The 13,339-nt window shown below is 48.6% G+C and overlaps 1 protein-coding gene across 2 annotated transcripts in view; it reads right to left on the bottom strand.

Moving 5' to 3' along the window:
* SLC35F3 (solute carrier family 35 member F3) overlaps nucleotides 1–13,339 on the bottom strand; it is a 394,811-nt gene that overhangs the window by 144,939 nt on the left and 236,533 nt on the right. The gene's annotated exons all lie outside the window — the stretch shown is intronic.

Here is a 13,339-nt window from a genome sequence, read left to right as displayed (position 1 = left end):
CCTGGCACAGTGTGGGGTCGGCAGGCAATGGCTGGGGCCCCTGCAGAGGTGCTGATGGAAAGCCTGGGGACCCACCACTGATTTTCCCTTCCTGGTGGACCACTTGCTATGAGAGTCGGGCCAATTCCCTTGGAATCCAGAGTCAGAAGGGGCGGCTCCCCAAGGGAGAAGAGGAAGTTGGAGATGAGGAAGGAGGCATGAGAGGGAAGTAGGAGCCAGAGCCAGCCCAGAGAGCAGACGGAGCCGAGGCAGAAGGCAAGAGCTTCCAAAACCGGAGCGTGTCTCACCCTGGGCTCATCCCAGGCCCCCCGCCATGCTGTCTCATGAAGGGGTGCTGTAGGCTGACATGAGACATGTTCATAAGGCACCCAGCACAGCACTTTGCACTAACAAGTCACTACTGTTACTGCTGTTATTTAAAATAACTGCCGAAATGGTGGCCTCATGACTGTACTCGAGATGTGCGTCAACAGGACAGAGTATCTGAGACCAGGGCAATGGGGAAGAGTCAGTACCATGGCCAGTGATTCCGATGGCATGTCTACCCTCTATCTGCCAGTGGCCACTTCCTAGTGTCAGGACATCGCATCTCAGCTCAAACAGGGTGTCAGCCTGGCCCACGGAGAAAATCGGAAAGACTAGGAGGACAGAGCAGGGCTAGGGGAGGGCACCCTGCCTGACCCACCCTCGGAGCGGAGGCCAAGTCAGCCCTACGCTTGGGTCTTGCTAAGCACCCACCGAGACATGGCTTCTGTCCCTACACCGGCTGCTTGCTGGCCACGTCTTAAAAACCAAGTGCTGGTCAGTCTGAAGTCTGCTTAGTGGTAACAACCAAACCGTGGAGCATCTGGCCATTACCGTGCGATTGCACCTTCGAGCAGTGCTTCAGAGCAAGGCAGGAATATGAATGCAGTGTGCCTGCGGAGTTGATCTGCACCCTACTAGTGATCCATGCGCCAAACACCTGCAGGAGAGAGTGTGAGCCGGGGGCCTCCCTGTGGCCGTGAGGACTGCTGGGGCCCTTCCCTGGGCCTCTTTTCATCTCTGTATTGGGGACCTGTTGTAAAATGCCGCCCTCGTGCCAAGTGTCCGCACGGCACCCAGCCTATGTTAGCAAGAATGGAAGACAGGGGGCTCTGTCGTTTCCCAGACAGCGGAAATTAAAACCAGCAGGAAACCACGAGTTGTTCAGCTAGGAGAGGGACCAAAGAATCAAGGCTAGAGTCAAAAGGGGGAATCTTGTCTTCCTGTGACACTGACAGTGTGACCAGGTACTAAAACCACTACCAGCGTGGACCTGGGATTCAGCGGGTACTCGGACACTGGCACGATCAGTGGTGCCAAAGTGTTAAATATCTTCAGAATGAACACCTGAGGCGCACACTGGAGGGTTCCCCAAATATCCCCTCCCAAGCCCCCGCCACCCCTGCCAAAGCAGGATGGGCTTTGCACAGTGGCCCTGGGGGTAGCACTGGGCCTCCAGGACAGAAGTCGCTCCAGGGGCTCCCCATGTGACAGCCCCGTGGGCTCCCTGAACAGACTCACACACACCCTGCCAAGCTAGAGGCAAGTTGTAGCCGAGAGTCCCAGCTCAGGGCAAGGACTAATTAACTGAGTAATAGATAGACTCTCTAGCATGGCCTCATTTAAAAGTTATAAGATGAGGGTTGCCTGGGTGGCTGAGTTGGTTAAGCATCTGACTTTGGCTCAGGTCATGATCTCACGGTTCATGGGGTCAAGCCCGCATCAGGCTCTGTGCTGGCAGCGGGATTGGGATTCTTTCTCTCTCTCTCTCTCTCTCTCTCCACACCCCCCACCTCGTGCTTTCTAAGAAATAAAAAAAATAAACTTAAAAAAAGGTATACAATGAAATACATTTGCTGGGTGATGCCCACGTTGGTTCTCCGGTGAATGCTTCTCCAACTTCGCATGGATAGCAAACACCCAGGGATCTTGTCAAAACGCAGATTCTGATATGGCAGGTCTATGTGGGACCGGCCCCTGAGCTTTGACCCTTCTAGCAAGCCCCCAGGCAATGTCAGAGCTGTTGGTTTGAGGACCACGCTTGGGGTAGCAAAGAACTCTTACCGTAGGGCGGAGCCTGGCTTATGTCAGACTCTGGATAAATGGTTACTTGTGTGCTATTGTCCTTGTTCCTCACGTGGACCGTGGAGCTGCATGCTCAGTCCCCTTGGAGGGACAAATGAGCACGGGCCCTAGAAGTCAAGCATCAGCCTGTGGGTCATTCTGGAGCCAGGATGAGCCTCAGCATCCACGGAACTATCTTCTCTAGCCTTGCCTGTGGCTGCATTAATGGGTCCCCTCTCTGCGCCCAACGCTATGCGACGAGCATCGTGGGACGTGTTGATGAAAAAGACAAAATGGCGGGCCTTAAAAACTCAAAATATTAAAATCTCCTGCCCATTAAGATTCACCTCTCAGTTTTTCTCCATCAGGGCTAAAAGTTAAAGCCATAGGTCCAAAAGCTTGTATAGGCTCAGCATATGCTCTGTCACAGAAGCCACGAAGTTGCGTAAACTTTCCGAAGCATGCAACGTAGTTTGAATACTTAACACATCAAGCTTACTCAGAGGAAGAGTCTTTTGCTATGAGATTGAATATTTATGTAATAAGGTCCTGTTTTCCATGAAAGGCAGAACCTACCAGTAAGCTGAATGACAGCGACGAGGGATGACCATTAGGACTCACGAATGACCCAATGACGGATGATACAGGACACAGCAGTATAAGACACATCAAACCATGTTGTGTGACAGCAGAGAATGAACTAGAAAAACAACACCCTTAAAAACATCTAGATACCTTTTCGTAACATCTAACACACAGGCAATTAACAAATATACATTTGAACCGATGACCCTTTTTGTTGTAGCTGATGCCTCTTAACATTATACTGATGAAAGAAGATTAACAGATAAATAGAAATAATAAATTGTGAACTGCTCTGCCTAGGCCCAGGACACAGGAAGTATTCAATGAAGCAATGTTTTTAACCACAAATGAACGGATGGACGGATGAAAGCATGAGCGGGGCACTCTCGTAGCTTTGTGGATGGGCCTACAATGTGGCCTTCTGTACTTAAACTAGAAGTTTTATAAATATGAGACACATTCGTATGGCCACAATCACCATTAAATAACGGGCCCTACATCCCGTTTTAAAATTAAAACATACCATTCTGAGGTATTTACACATAAAAATATGTATTTTCTTAAGAGAATTGTTTCTCTGACAAATCAGACGAAACCAGGGAAAAGACTGATTGATAACTTGGATTACATAAAAATAAAAATGTCTGCAGTGCTTTAAAAACACCCCAAGCAAAGTAGAAAGACAAATACATTGGGAAAATTATGTAAATTATAACCCAAAGAGCTCATATCATTAATATAAAAAGGGGTTCTGTCAATAGAAAAACAAAAGACCAACAATTTTATACAAAATAGGCTAGAGTATAATCAGGTAGTTCATAGATAAAGAAATGCATATAAAATAAGGAAGTCCTGGGAAGGTCATGTCACACACAGCATGCCAGCCAGAGTTGAAATATCTGAAAGCTGCTAAGAGAGTAGATCTTAAAAGTTCTCAACACAAGAAAAAAATGGTAACTGTGTGGGGTGATGGATATTAACTAAACTTATCGTGGTGATCATTTTGTAATATAGACATAGATCAGATCATTATGTCACACACCTTAAACTCGTACAACGTTATGTCAATTATGTCTCCATAAAACTGGGCGGAAAGGAAAAGCAAGTGGAACTTAAGTATCAACTTCATGAGAGAAACGTAAATTAAAAATACACTGTCACTTACAAATTGGCAACAGTCTGGAAGTCTGACCATGGACCGCGCTTGGCAAGGCTGTTGGGAAGCCGGCTCTGCCAGTCACTGCTGGTGGAGATGATGCATGGTGCAAACCTATGAAGGAGTGTTGAGTATCATCCAGCAAAACGAGTATGCATTTGCCTTCTGCTCTAATAATCGCATTCCAGCAATCAATCCCAGGAGATACCAAAAGATATTTGCACAGAATATCTGGTGTAGCACTATTTGTAACAGCAAAAGACTGGAAAGAACGCAAATGTTCACCGTGAGGGGGATGGAGAGGAAACCAGGGCATGATCACATGTCAGACTCTCAAGGAGCTAAGGAAAGCAACCAGTGGTCCCTGAACCTTGACTGGTGTCTCAAAATACGGTTTCCGAATAAAAGACACAGGGCTCCTCAGAAAAATGGCTGATTCTCAGTCTGGAGCCGTTAATGTGTAAGACGATCCTGGAACACATTGTCATAGCAGAAAGCAAGCAAGCTATCGAAGAGTCAGGTCAGAAGGACACAAGATTCCTCTGGCCAAAGATGGGACTATGGAATATTGATAAAGATAGCAACTGTAAAGAATTCAAACATATTCAAACTTATTTGGTATGTTTCAATCCATTCATTTATAAAAACACTTGGAAAGAAACTTCTTGGTTACCTTTGGAGAATGGAGCCTACTTATTATTTTTAAAAAATGATTTTAAAAACCAGGAAAGAACAGGGGTACCTGGGTGGCTCAGTTAGTTAAGCATCTGACTTCGGCTCAGGTCATGATCTCACGGTTTGTGGGTTCGAGCCCTTTGTCGGGCTCTGTGCTGACAGCTCAGAGCCCGGAGCCTGCTTTGGGTTCTGTGTCTCCCTCTCTCTCTGCCCCTCCCCTGCTCAGCTCATATTCTCTCTGTTTCTCTCTCTCAAAAATAAATAAAAATACTTTTAAAAAGTTAACAATTAATTTATCTCACCATTAGTATATGAACTATACTCCAGGAAAGTAAAACAGTTGATGAAGGGGAATTTCTCTTTACAGAAGTTGTCCGGTGAGTAAAAAAGAGAAAATAATAGAATATCCCTATTTTGCAGTCTGTGATGAATTAGTGGATTTAGACAATTCACTAATGGTTGCTAACATGTAAATAGATAACCAGACAATGTGTACCTTGTGATGAAAATACACAGAACCACATATGAATTATTCTGGCAAAACAAAAACAAAAACAAAAGCACACAGAGAATAAGACCAGAATCCAACCCAGCTCTTGTCTAATCTATTATATCTAATGATCAGTTTACATGAAGTACAGAGGATAAAGGAAGATGTCAAATGACACCACAGAGATGCCGTTTGAAGAATTCAGCTTGTGAAAAACACTCTCGAGACCAATAAACTACTCTCTTCAACAAAGAGATTGCAAGGCAAAAAAAAAAAAAAAAAAAGAAAAAGAAAAAAAAATCCTGATTCAATGACCAATAGACACAGGGAAAGATGCTCAACATCACTCATTAGCAGGGAAATGCAAATCAAAACCACAGTGAGCCATCACCTCACATCTGGCAGAACGGCTAAAATCAAAAACACAGGACACAACAGGTGTTGGTGAGGCGGTAGAGAAAGGCGAACCCTCTTCTGCTGCTGGTGGGAATGCAAACTGGTACAGCCGTGCTGGAAAACAGTATGGAGGCTCCTCGAAAATTTAAAAACACAACCACCCTACAACCCAGCAATTGCGCTTCTGGGCATTTACCCAAAGAATACAAAAATGCTAATTCGAAGAGATACAGGCGCTCCTATGTTTATTATAGCATCGTCTACAATAGCCAAATCATGGAAACAGCCCAAATGTCCACCAACTGATGAGTGGATAAAGATGTGCTACATACATACAATGGAGTATTACTCGGCCATCAAAAAGAAAATCTTGCCATGTCCAACAACGTGGATGGAGCTAGACGGTATTATGCTAAGTGAAGTAAGTCAGAGAAAGACGAATACCATATTATTTCACTCATATGTGGAATTTAATAAAACAAATGAGCATAGGGGAAAAGAGAGAGAGAGAGAGGCAAACTAAGAAACAGGATCCTAACTATAGAGAACAAACTGAAGGTCACCAGAGGGAAGGTGGGGGGGATGGGGGAAATAGGTGATGGGGATTAAGGTGTGCACTTGTCTTGATGAACACCGGCTGTTGGGTGTAAATGCTGAATCACTAAATTTTATACCTGACGTTAATATTGCACTGTATGCTAACTAACTGGAATTTAAATACAAACATAAGAAAAAAATTCTGAGTCAAACAAATTGCAAAAAAAAATGATTTATGACATAATTCAGGGAATCTGAACACTAGTAATTTATATGGTATTGTAAATATATTTTTTTAATTTTTTAGTCTTTATTTTTGAGAGACAGAGAAATAAGAGTGTGAGCAGGGGAGGGACAGAGGAAGAGGGAGACACAGAATCTGAAGCGGGCTCTAGGCTCTGAGCTGTCAGCACAGAGCCCAACACGGGGCTCGAACTCACCCACTGGAAGTTCATGACCTGAGACGAAGTCAGACGCTCAACCGACTGAGCCACCCAAGCGCACCAGGTATTACAAGGTTTTTTAAAAAAGAGGATGCTTCTAGTCTCCTGATTTGTTCATTTTAGCCACTGATTGGCATGAGGTGATATCTGAGTGTGGTTTTGATTTGTATTTCCCTGATGAGAAGCGATGTTGAGCATCTTTTCATGTGCCTGTTGGCTATCTGGATGTCTTCTTTAGAGAAGTGTCTATTCATGTTTTCTGCCCATTTCTTCACTGGATTATTTGTTTTTCGGAAACTTCTTGCACTGTTGGTGGGAATGTCAACGGGTGCAGCCGCTCTGGAAAACAGTGTGGAGGTTCCTCAAAAAATTAAGAATAGATCTACCCTATGACCCAGCAATAGCACTGCTAGGAATTTACCCAAGGGATACAGGAGTGCTGATGCATAGGGGCACTTGTACCCCAATGTTTATAGCAGCACTTTCAACAATAGCCAAATTATGGAAAGAGACTAAATGTCCATCGACTGATGAATGGAAAAAGAAACTGTGGTTTATATACACAAAGGAATACTACTTGGCAATGAGAAAGAATGAAATATGGCCTTTTGTAGCAACATGGATGGAACTGGAGAGTGTTACACTAAGTGAAATAAGTCATACAGAGAAAGATACCATATGTGTTCACTCTTAGGTAGATCCTGAGAAACTTAACAGAAGTCCATGGGGGAGGGGAAGAAGAAAAAAAAGGTTAGAGAGGGAGGGAGTCAAACCATAAGAGACTCTTGAAAACTGAGAACAAACTGAGGGTTAATACGGGGTGGGAGGGAGGAGAGGGGGCGTGATGGGTATTGAGGAGGGCACCTGTTGGGACGAGCACTGGGTGTTGTATGGAAACCAATTTGACAATAAATTTCATATTAAAAAATAAAAAATATGGGGCGCCTGGGTGGCGCAGTCGGTTGAGCGTCCGACTTCAGCCAGGTCACGATCTCGCGGTCCGTGAGTTCGAGCCCCGCGTCAGGCTCTGGGCTGATGGCTCAGAGCCTGGAGCCTGTTCCCGATTCTGTGTCTCCCTCTCTCTCTGCCCCGCCCCCGTTCATGCTCTGTCTCTCTCTGTCCCAAAAATAAATAAACGTTGAAAAAAAAATTTTTTTTTAAAAATAAAAAATAAAAACTGTTGTTCTGAGAAATAAATAAATAAGTAAAAGATGAGGGGAAAAAAGAGGGTGCTTAATTTTTAGAAACACACACACTTAGAAATAGTTCAAAAGAAGCGATATGACACGTGAGATTGTCTTCAAAGCAGCCTGGTGGGAGGAGAAAGGACGGGAGGATGGCTAAGACCGGACTAGTCATGAGCACTAACTACTGAAGCTGGATAATGGGTACAAGGTGGGGCATGGAATTATTATTTCTACTTTGTAAAAGCTGATTTTCCCTAATAAAAAAGATAAATAAATAATGAAAATTAAAAAGAAAAAAGACTACTAGTCCCCTATGTCTGCCCTCCTTCTTTGCCTGGGGGTATGATGATTTTTATTTCTGGAACTCTTTACCCCAAGAACTCTGTGAACTTCATGGAAGTTAGATCAGCTCTTAGGTGCCTTTTCACTACAAGGTGATAGATGGAGGAACTAAAGAAGAGAGGTGAATGAGGTCCCTGGGACCAGGACTTTGAATAGGGACCTGATGATTTCTAAATTCAATATCTAACCAGGCATTTGGAGGCGGGGGGGGATTCAAAGTCCTAGTGGGGAATGGTTATCTGTCTTGAGCCACTGGTAAGGCCCTGTCACTAAGGAGTCATGCAGAAGTGAGGTCTTTCTTCCTCCTGGTCCCCAAGAAAACGTGAAGGTCAAGACAGCCATAGCTTCTGTCCCTAGCTCATGAAACTCTAAACTTGTGTCCAAGGGAAGGCCACAGGAGGTACTGATCCCTAGACCATGCAGGCATCTTGGAGAAGATCTCGTGTGAAGAATCAGCCACCTCCTGTCAAAAAGAAGGGAAGACAGAGAAAGGCCTAGAGCGGTGAAGTGACCATCTGAGGTCATGTGCAAAACCAACCGATGTACCAAACCAGAGCTGCAGACTGTCACTTCCAAACCCTGTGCTCTCAGGACTCAACCCTGGCTTTCCTGAGGTTGATGGGGGATTAAAGCATCTTATCTAGAAATCAAGCCCGAACAATTCCAGAATAGAGGTTTAAGGGTCCTACTTGCTGAACTGCTGACATGTCCTTTTACAGTGAGTCTAAGTGACCACTCAAGGTCAAGGAGCTTAGGGAGAAGAGATTCAGGGGAAGCAACTTTTTTTTTTTTTTCCATTTTGTCATTCATTCTAATAAAGCATCCTGAGTTCCACTGTTGAAGTCAGAGAGGCTTTGGCAATCAGTCTCAGATACCGGGTGTGGTTCATTCCACTACATGCCCCTCCACTGTTTTCTTCTTTAACTGGACTGGAACTGAGATTATTTTTTAACATAATTGGCAAAAACTGAAGAGTATTCACGCCACGCTCTTGGGTTCATCAAAATCTTGTTTCCCTTGGGCGTGCTACAACTCAGTGCTGATAAGAAAGCCAGGAGGAATTTCTGAACATTTACCTTAAGCTTGCTGTCCTAAGGATTAAGGTTTGGTCTTTAAAACAATGTCTTTTTTTTTTTTTTTGGCCTGAGTTTCAAAATGCTTTCAAGCTCCCATCTGTCAGCTCCCCTGAGGTGGGAATCAAGAATAGGGACCTTCAGCTTAATTGGAACATTCTCTGCAATTCTGCCATTCACTGAAACTGTCGCTTTACTTTTATCCGCGAGAGCATCACAGCAGAGGTGAGTCACAGACGGTATTCCTGCAGCGGGAGTATGGAGCCAGGGGTCCGAAGACCTGGGTTCCGGAGACATCACACGGCACCACCATACCCCTGTCTGCATCAGTTTCCATGTCTATTTAAAGATGACAGCCCACCTACATGACATTCTGGAAAAGGCAAACTTATAAAGACAGTACGAAGCTCAGTGGTTGCCATGGGTTAACAGGAGGGAGGAATAAAACAGACAATCGCGGAGGATGTGCAGGGCAGTGCAACTACTCTGACCAGTGGTAGACATGTCATTACACACTGTCTAAACCCACAGATGTACAACACTGAGAGCAAAACCTAATGTAAACTACAGATTTGGGCAGATTCTGATGTATCAGTGTAGATTCACCCACTGTAAGAAATGTACCACTCTGGTGGGGGATGTGGGTAGTGGGAGATATGGCTGGGGGGGATATAGGTGGAAGGGGATGTGGCTGGAGGGGGAGGTGGCTGGAGGGGAGGTGGCTGGAAGGGGAGGTGGCTGGAGGGGGGGTGACAGGAGGGGGAGGTGGCTGGTGGGGGTGGTGGCTGGTGGGGGAGGTGGCTGGAGGGGGAGGTGGCTGGAGGGGGAGGTGGCTGGTAGGGGGGGTGGCTGGAGGGGGAGGTGGCTGGTAGGGGGGGTGGCTGGAGGGGGAGGTGGCTGGAGGGGGGAGGACAGGAGGGGGAGGTGGCTGGAGGGGGAGGTGGCTGGAGGGGGAGGTGGCTGGAGGGGGAGGTGGCTGGAGGGGGAGGGAGGTGGCTGGAGGGGGAGGGGAGGTGGCTGGAGGGGGAGGTGGCTGGTAGGGGGGGTGGCTGGAGGGGGGGTGGCTGGAGGGGGAGGTGGCTGGAGGGGGGAGGTGGCTGGAGGGGGAGGTGGCTGGAGGGGGAGGTGGCTGGAGGGGGAGGTGGCTGGAGGGGGAGGGGAGGTGGCTGGAGGGGAGGTGGCTGGAGGGGAGGTGGCTGGAAGGGGAGGTGGCTGGAGGGGGGGTGACAGGAGGGGGAGGTGGCTGGTGGGGGTGGTGGCTGGTGGGGGAGGTGGCTGGAGGGGGAGGGGAGGTGGCTGGAGGGGGATGTGGCTGGAGGAGGAGGTGGCTGGAGGGGGAGGTGGCTGGAGGGGGAGGTGGCTGGAGGGGGAGGTGGCTGGAGGGGGAGGGGAGGTGGCTGGAGGGGGATGTGGCTGGAGGAGGAGGTGGCTGGAGGGGGAGGTGGCTGGAGGGGGAGGTGGCTGGAGGGGGAGGTGGCGGGAGGGGGAGGTGGCTGGAGGGGGACGTGGCTGGAGGGGGAGGGGAGGTGGCTGGTGGGGAGGTGGCTGGAGGGGAGGTGGCTGGAGGGGGAGGTGGCTGGTAGGGGGGGTGGCTGGAGGGGGAGGTGGCTGGTAGGGGGGGTGGCTGGAGGGGGAGGTGGCTGGAGGGGGAGGACAGGAGGGGAGGTGGCTGGAGGGGGAGGGTGGCTGGAGGGGGAGGTGGCTGGTAGGGGGGGTGGCTGGAGGGGGAGGTGGCTGGAGGGGAGGTGGCTGGAGGGGGAGGTGGCTGGAGGGGGAGGTGGCTGGTAGGGGGGTGGCTGGAGGGGAGGTGGCTGGAGGGGAGGTGGCTGGAGGGGGAGGTGGCTGGAGGGGGAGGTGGCTGGAGGGGGAGGTGGCTGGAGGGGGAGGTGGCTGGAGGGGGAGGTGGCTGGAGGGGGAGGTGGCTGGAGGGGGAGGTGGCTGGAGGGGGAGGTGGCTGGTAGGGGGGGTGGCTGGAGGGGGAGGTGGCTGGGAGGGGGAGGGGGGTGGAGGGGGACGTGGCTGGAGGGGGGTATGGTTGGAGGGGAGGTGGCTGGAGGGAGGGTGGCCGGAGGGGGTGGTGACAGGAGGGGGAGGTGGCTGGTGGGGGAGGTGGCTGGAGGGGACGTGGCTGGAGGGGGACGCTGTTCATGTGTGTAGGGGCAGGAGGTATATGGCAGCTCTGTACTTCCTGTTCAATTTTGCCATTAGCCTAAAACTGCTCCAAAATTTTGAAGTCAATTTTTTTTTTTTAAAAAGGAGATGGCAGAAGTTGTCTAACAGGATTGCGGAGATGAACTTCTCTCTTATTGAACACTAAGAGAAACCACACAGATGGTTGAAAATGGACAGACATGTGTCCTGTGGTTATTATTAAAAGTCTCAATAAGAAATCCTATTCCCGGGATGCCTGAGTGGCTCAGTCGGTTAAGCGTCCGACTCTTGATTCTGGCTCAGGTAGTGATCTCATGGTCCTGAACGAAGGGTTGTGAGGCTGAGCCCTGAGTCAGGATCCGCACTGGGCATGAAGCTTGCTTAACATACTCTCTCTCCCTCTCTTGCTGCCTCTCCCCCGCTTGTAGTCGTGCACTTCCTCTCAAGGAAAAAAAAAGGAAGGAAGGAAGGAAAGAAAGAAGGAAGGAAGAAAGGAGGGACGGATGGAGGAAGGGAAGGAAGGAAGGAGGAATGGAGGGAGGGAGGGGGGAAGGAAGGAAGGAAGGAAGGGAGAAAGGAAGGAAAGAGAGGGAGAGAGAGAGAGAGGAAAGAAAGAAAGAAAGAAAGAAAGAAAGAAAGAAAGAAAGAAAGAAAGAAAGAAAGAAAGGAAGGAAGGAAGGAAGGAAGGAAGGAAGGAAGGAAGGAAGGAAGGAAGGAAGGAAGGAAGGAGAAAGAAAGAAAAAAAGAAAGAAAGAAAGAAAGAAAGAAAGAAAGAAAGAAAGAAAGAAAGAAAGAAAGATAGATTCCAACTGACTGCGGGCATAGGAGGCAGGGGCTCAGGCGCGGCAGCGAGGGCTCGATGCTGCCTCCCCAGCCCTGTTTTATATGATCGATAGCATACCCCACGGAGCACAGGGGGACTATAAACGCACTGGAAAATGCATACCCAAGTGATAACGGTCTTCCAGAGAAGCCCACTTGGGGGATGGTGCTCACATTACTAAAATGCTAGCACTGCTCCAACAGTTTGGGAATTCCCCTTGTGGAACAAGCTTCCAGAATCCTATTTGAGTATTCCCAGGGTATGGATTTAGCTTCCGGAGAGAGTTAAAAGTTTGATGATATGGTTACGTCCCAAATGAGGTGGGGCTTGGCTTCCTTGTCTGGCTGTGAGGAATGAAAGAGAGACCCTACTTGCAAAGTTGAACTTGGCCTCGCCCAGTGGAAGAACTGTACCAAACCACACCATGCCACATCGACTACCTAAGCTCGCCTGTTATTAGGGGAAGCGCTTCCCCGCCATTTATGAATTTATGGCGCACCTCCAGCCAACCTTCCAAGACCCCCCAGAATAACTCTGCAAAGACAAAATTCCAGCTCCGGAGCCATTTCACAAGTGGGAAAGAATGGATACCTGTCAGTCCCCCAGGCTGGGTTCCTTCCCGGTGGGCTTTCAGAGTGCGTGCGGTGGCTTTTGAGAGCGACGGTCTGAAGGACTTTCTGGTAGCTTCTGAAGGGGATGCTGCTCTTTCACAGGAAGACCCGAGGGACCAGCCTGCTCGACACATTCACGGCCTGCAGCGTGCAGGGTCCTGAAAGTTTCACCAGGGGGACCCAGGTTTCCCGTGAGTGACTATCTTCACAATATCACACTAGAAATCGTCAAGATTTTCTCTTTGTCCCTGATTCGAGACTGCTTTCTTCCACAGAGCACAACAGAAACCAGACACTCTGAGATGGACCAGCTTTCAGTACTCCCCCCGAATTTCCTTAAAACACTGGAACTCTGCCACCGCCGTGAAACGGTTCCCTCCAAGCAAAGATTACAAAACTGCCATTCGAGGCAGGAGCGAGTGTAATGTCTTCAGATCCGCCTGGCCTGGCACGGTTAATGCAGACATCCAGCTTATGGCTCCGGAAGGAGACCCATCATGTCCCAGAAAAAGGACTGGGCTCTGCCTTCTAGTCGCCCCAACCTCTGTGGCAAGAGGGCTGGGGTAGGCGGGCATGGGTACTGGGTGCTCGCTCTTGGGAAGTGCTTTTGAGGTTAGGGTGCCTCTGTGGAGAGGGGTGGGTTTCTAGAAGAAACCACGGACATACTTTCAGACCCACTGGCTTATCCAGACTTCTCTTCCAACCAGTTGGTATGGAGCCATGGTTTATTCCGAGACACAGGATGACTTAGATGGTTTGCAGGGCTGTTCTAACTTACCACT

The sequence above is a fragment of the Acinonyx jubatus genome, chromosome D2, assembly GCF_027475565.1.
Source record: "Acinonyx jubatus isolate Ajub_Pintada_27869175 chromosome D2, VMU_Ajub_asm_v1.0, whole genome shotgun sequence".
Classification (NCBI taxonomy): Eukaryota; Metazoa; Chordata; class Mammalia; order Carnivora; family Felidae; genus Acinonyx; species Acinonyx jubatus.
This window is presented reverse-complemented; position numbering and strand designations above follow the sequence as displayed.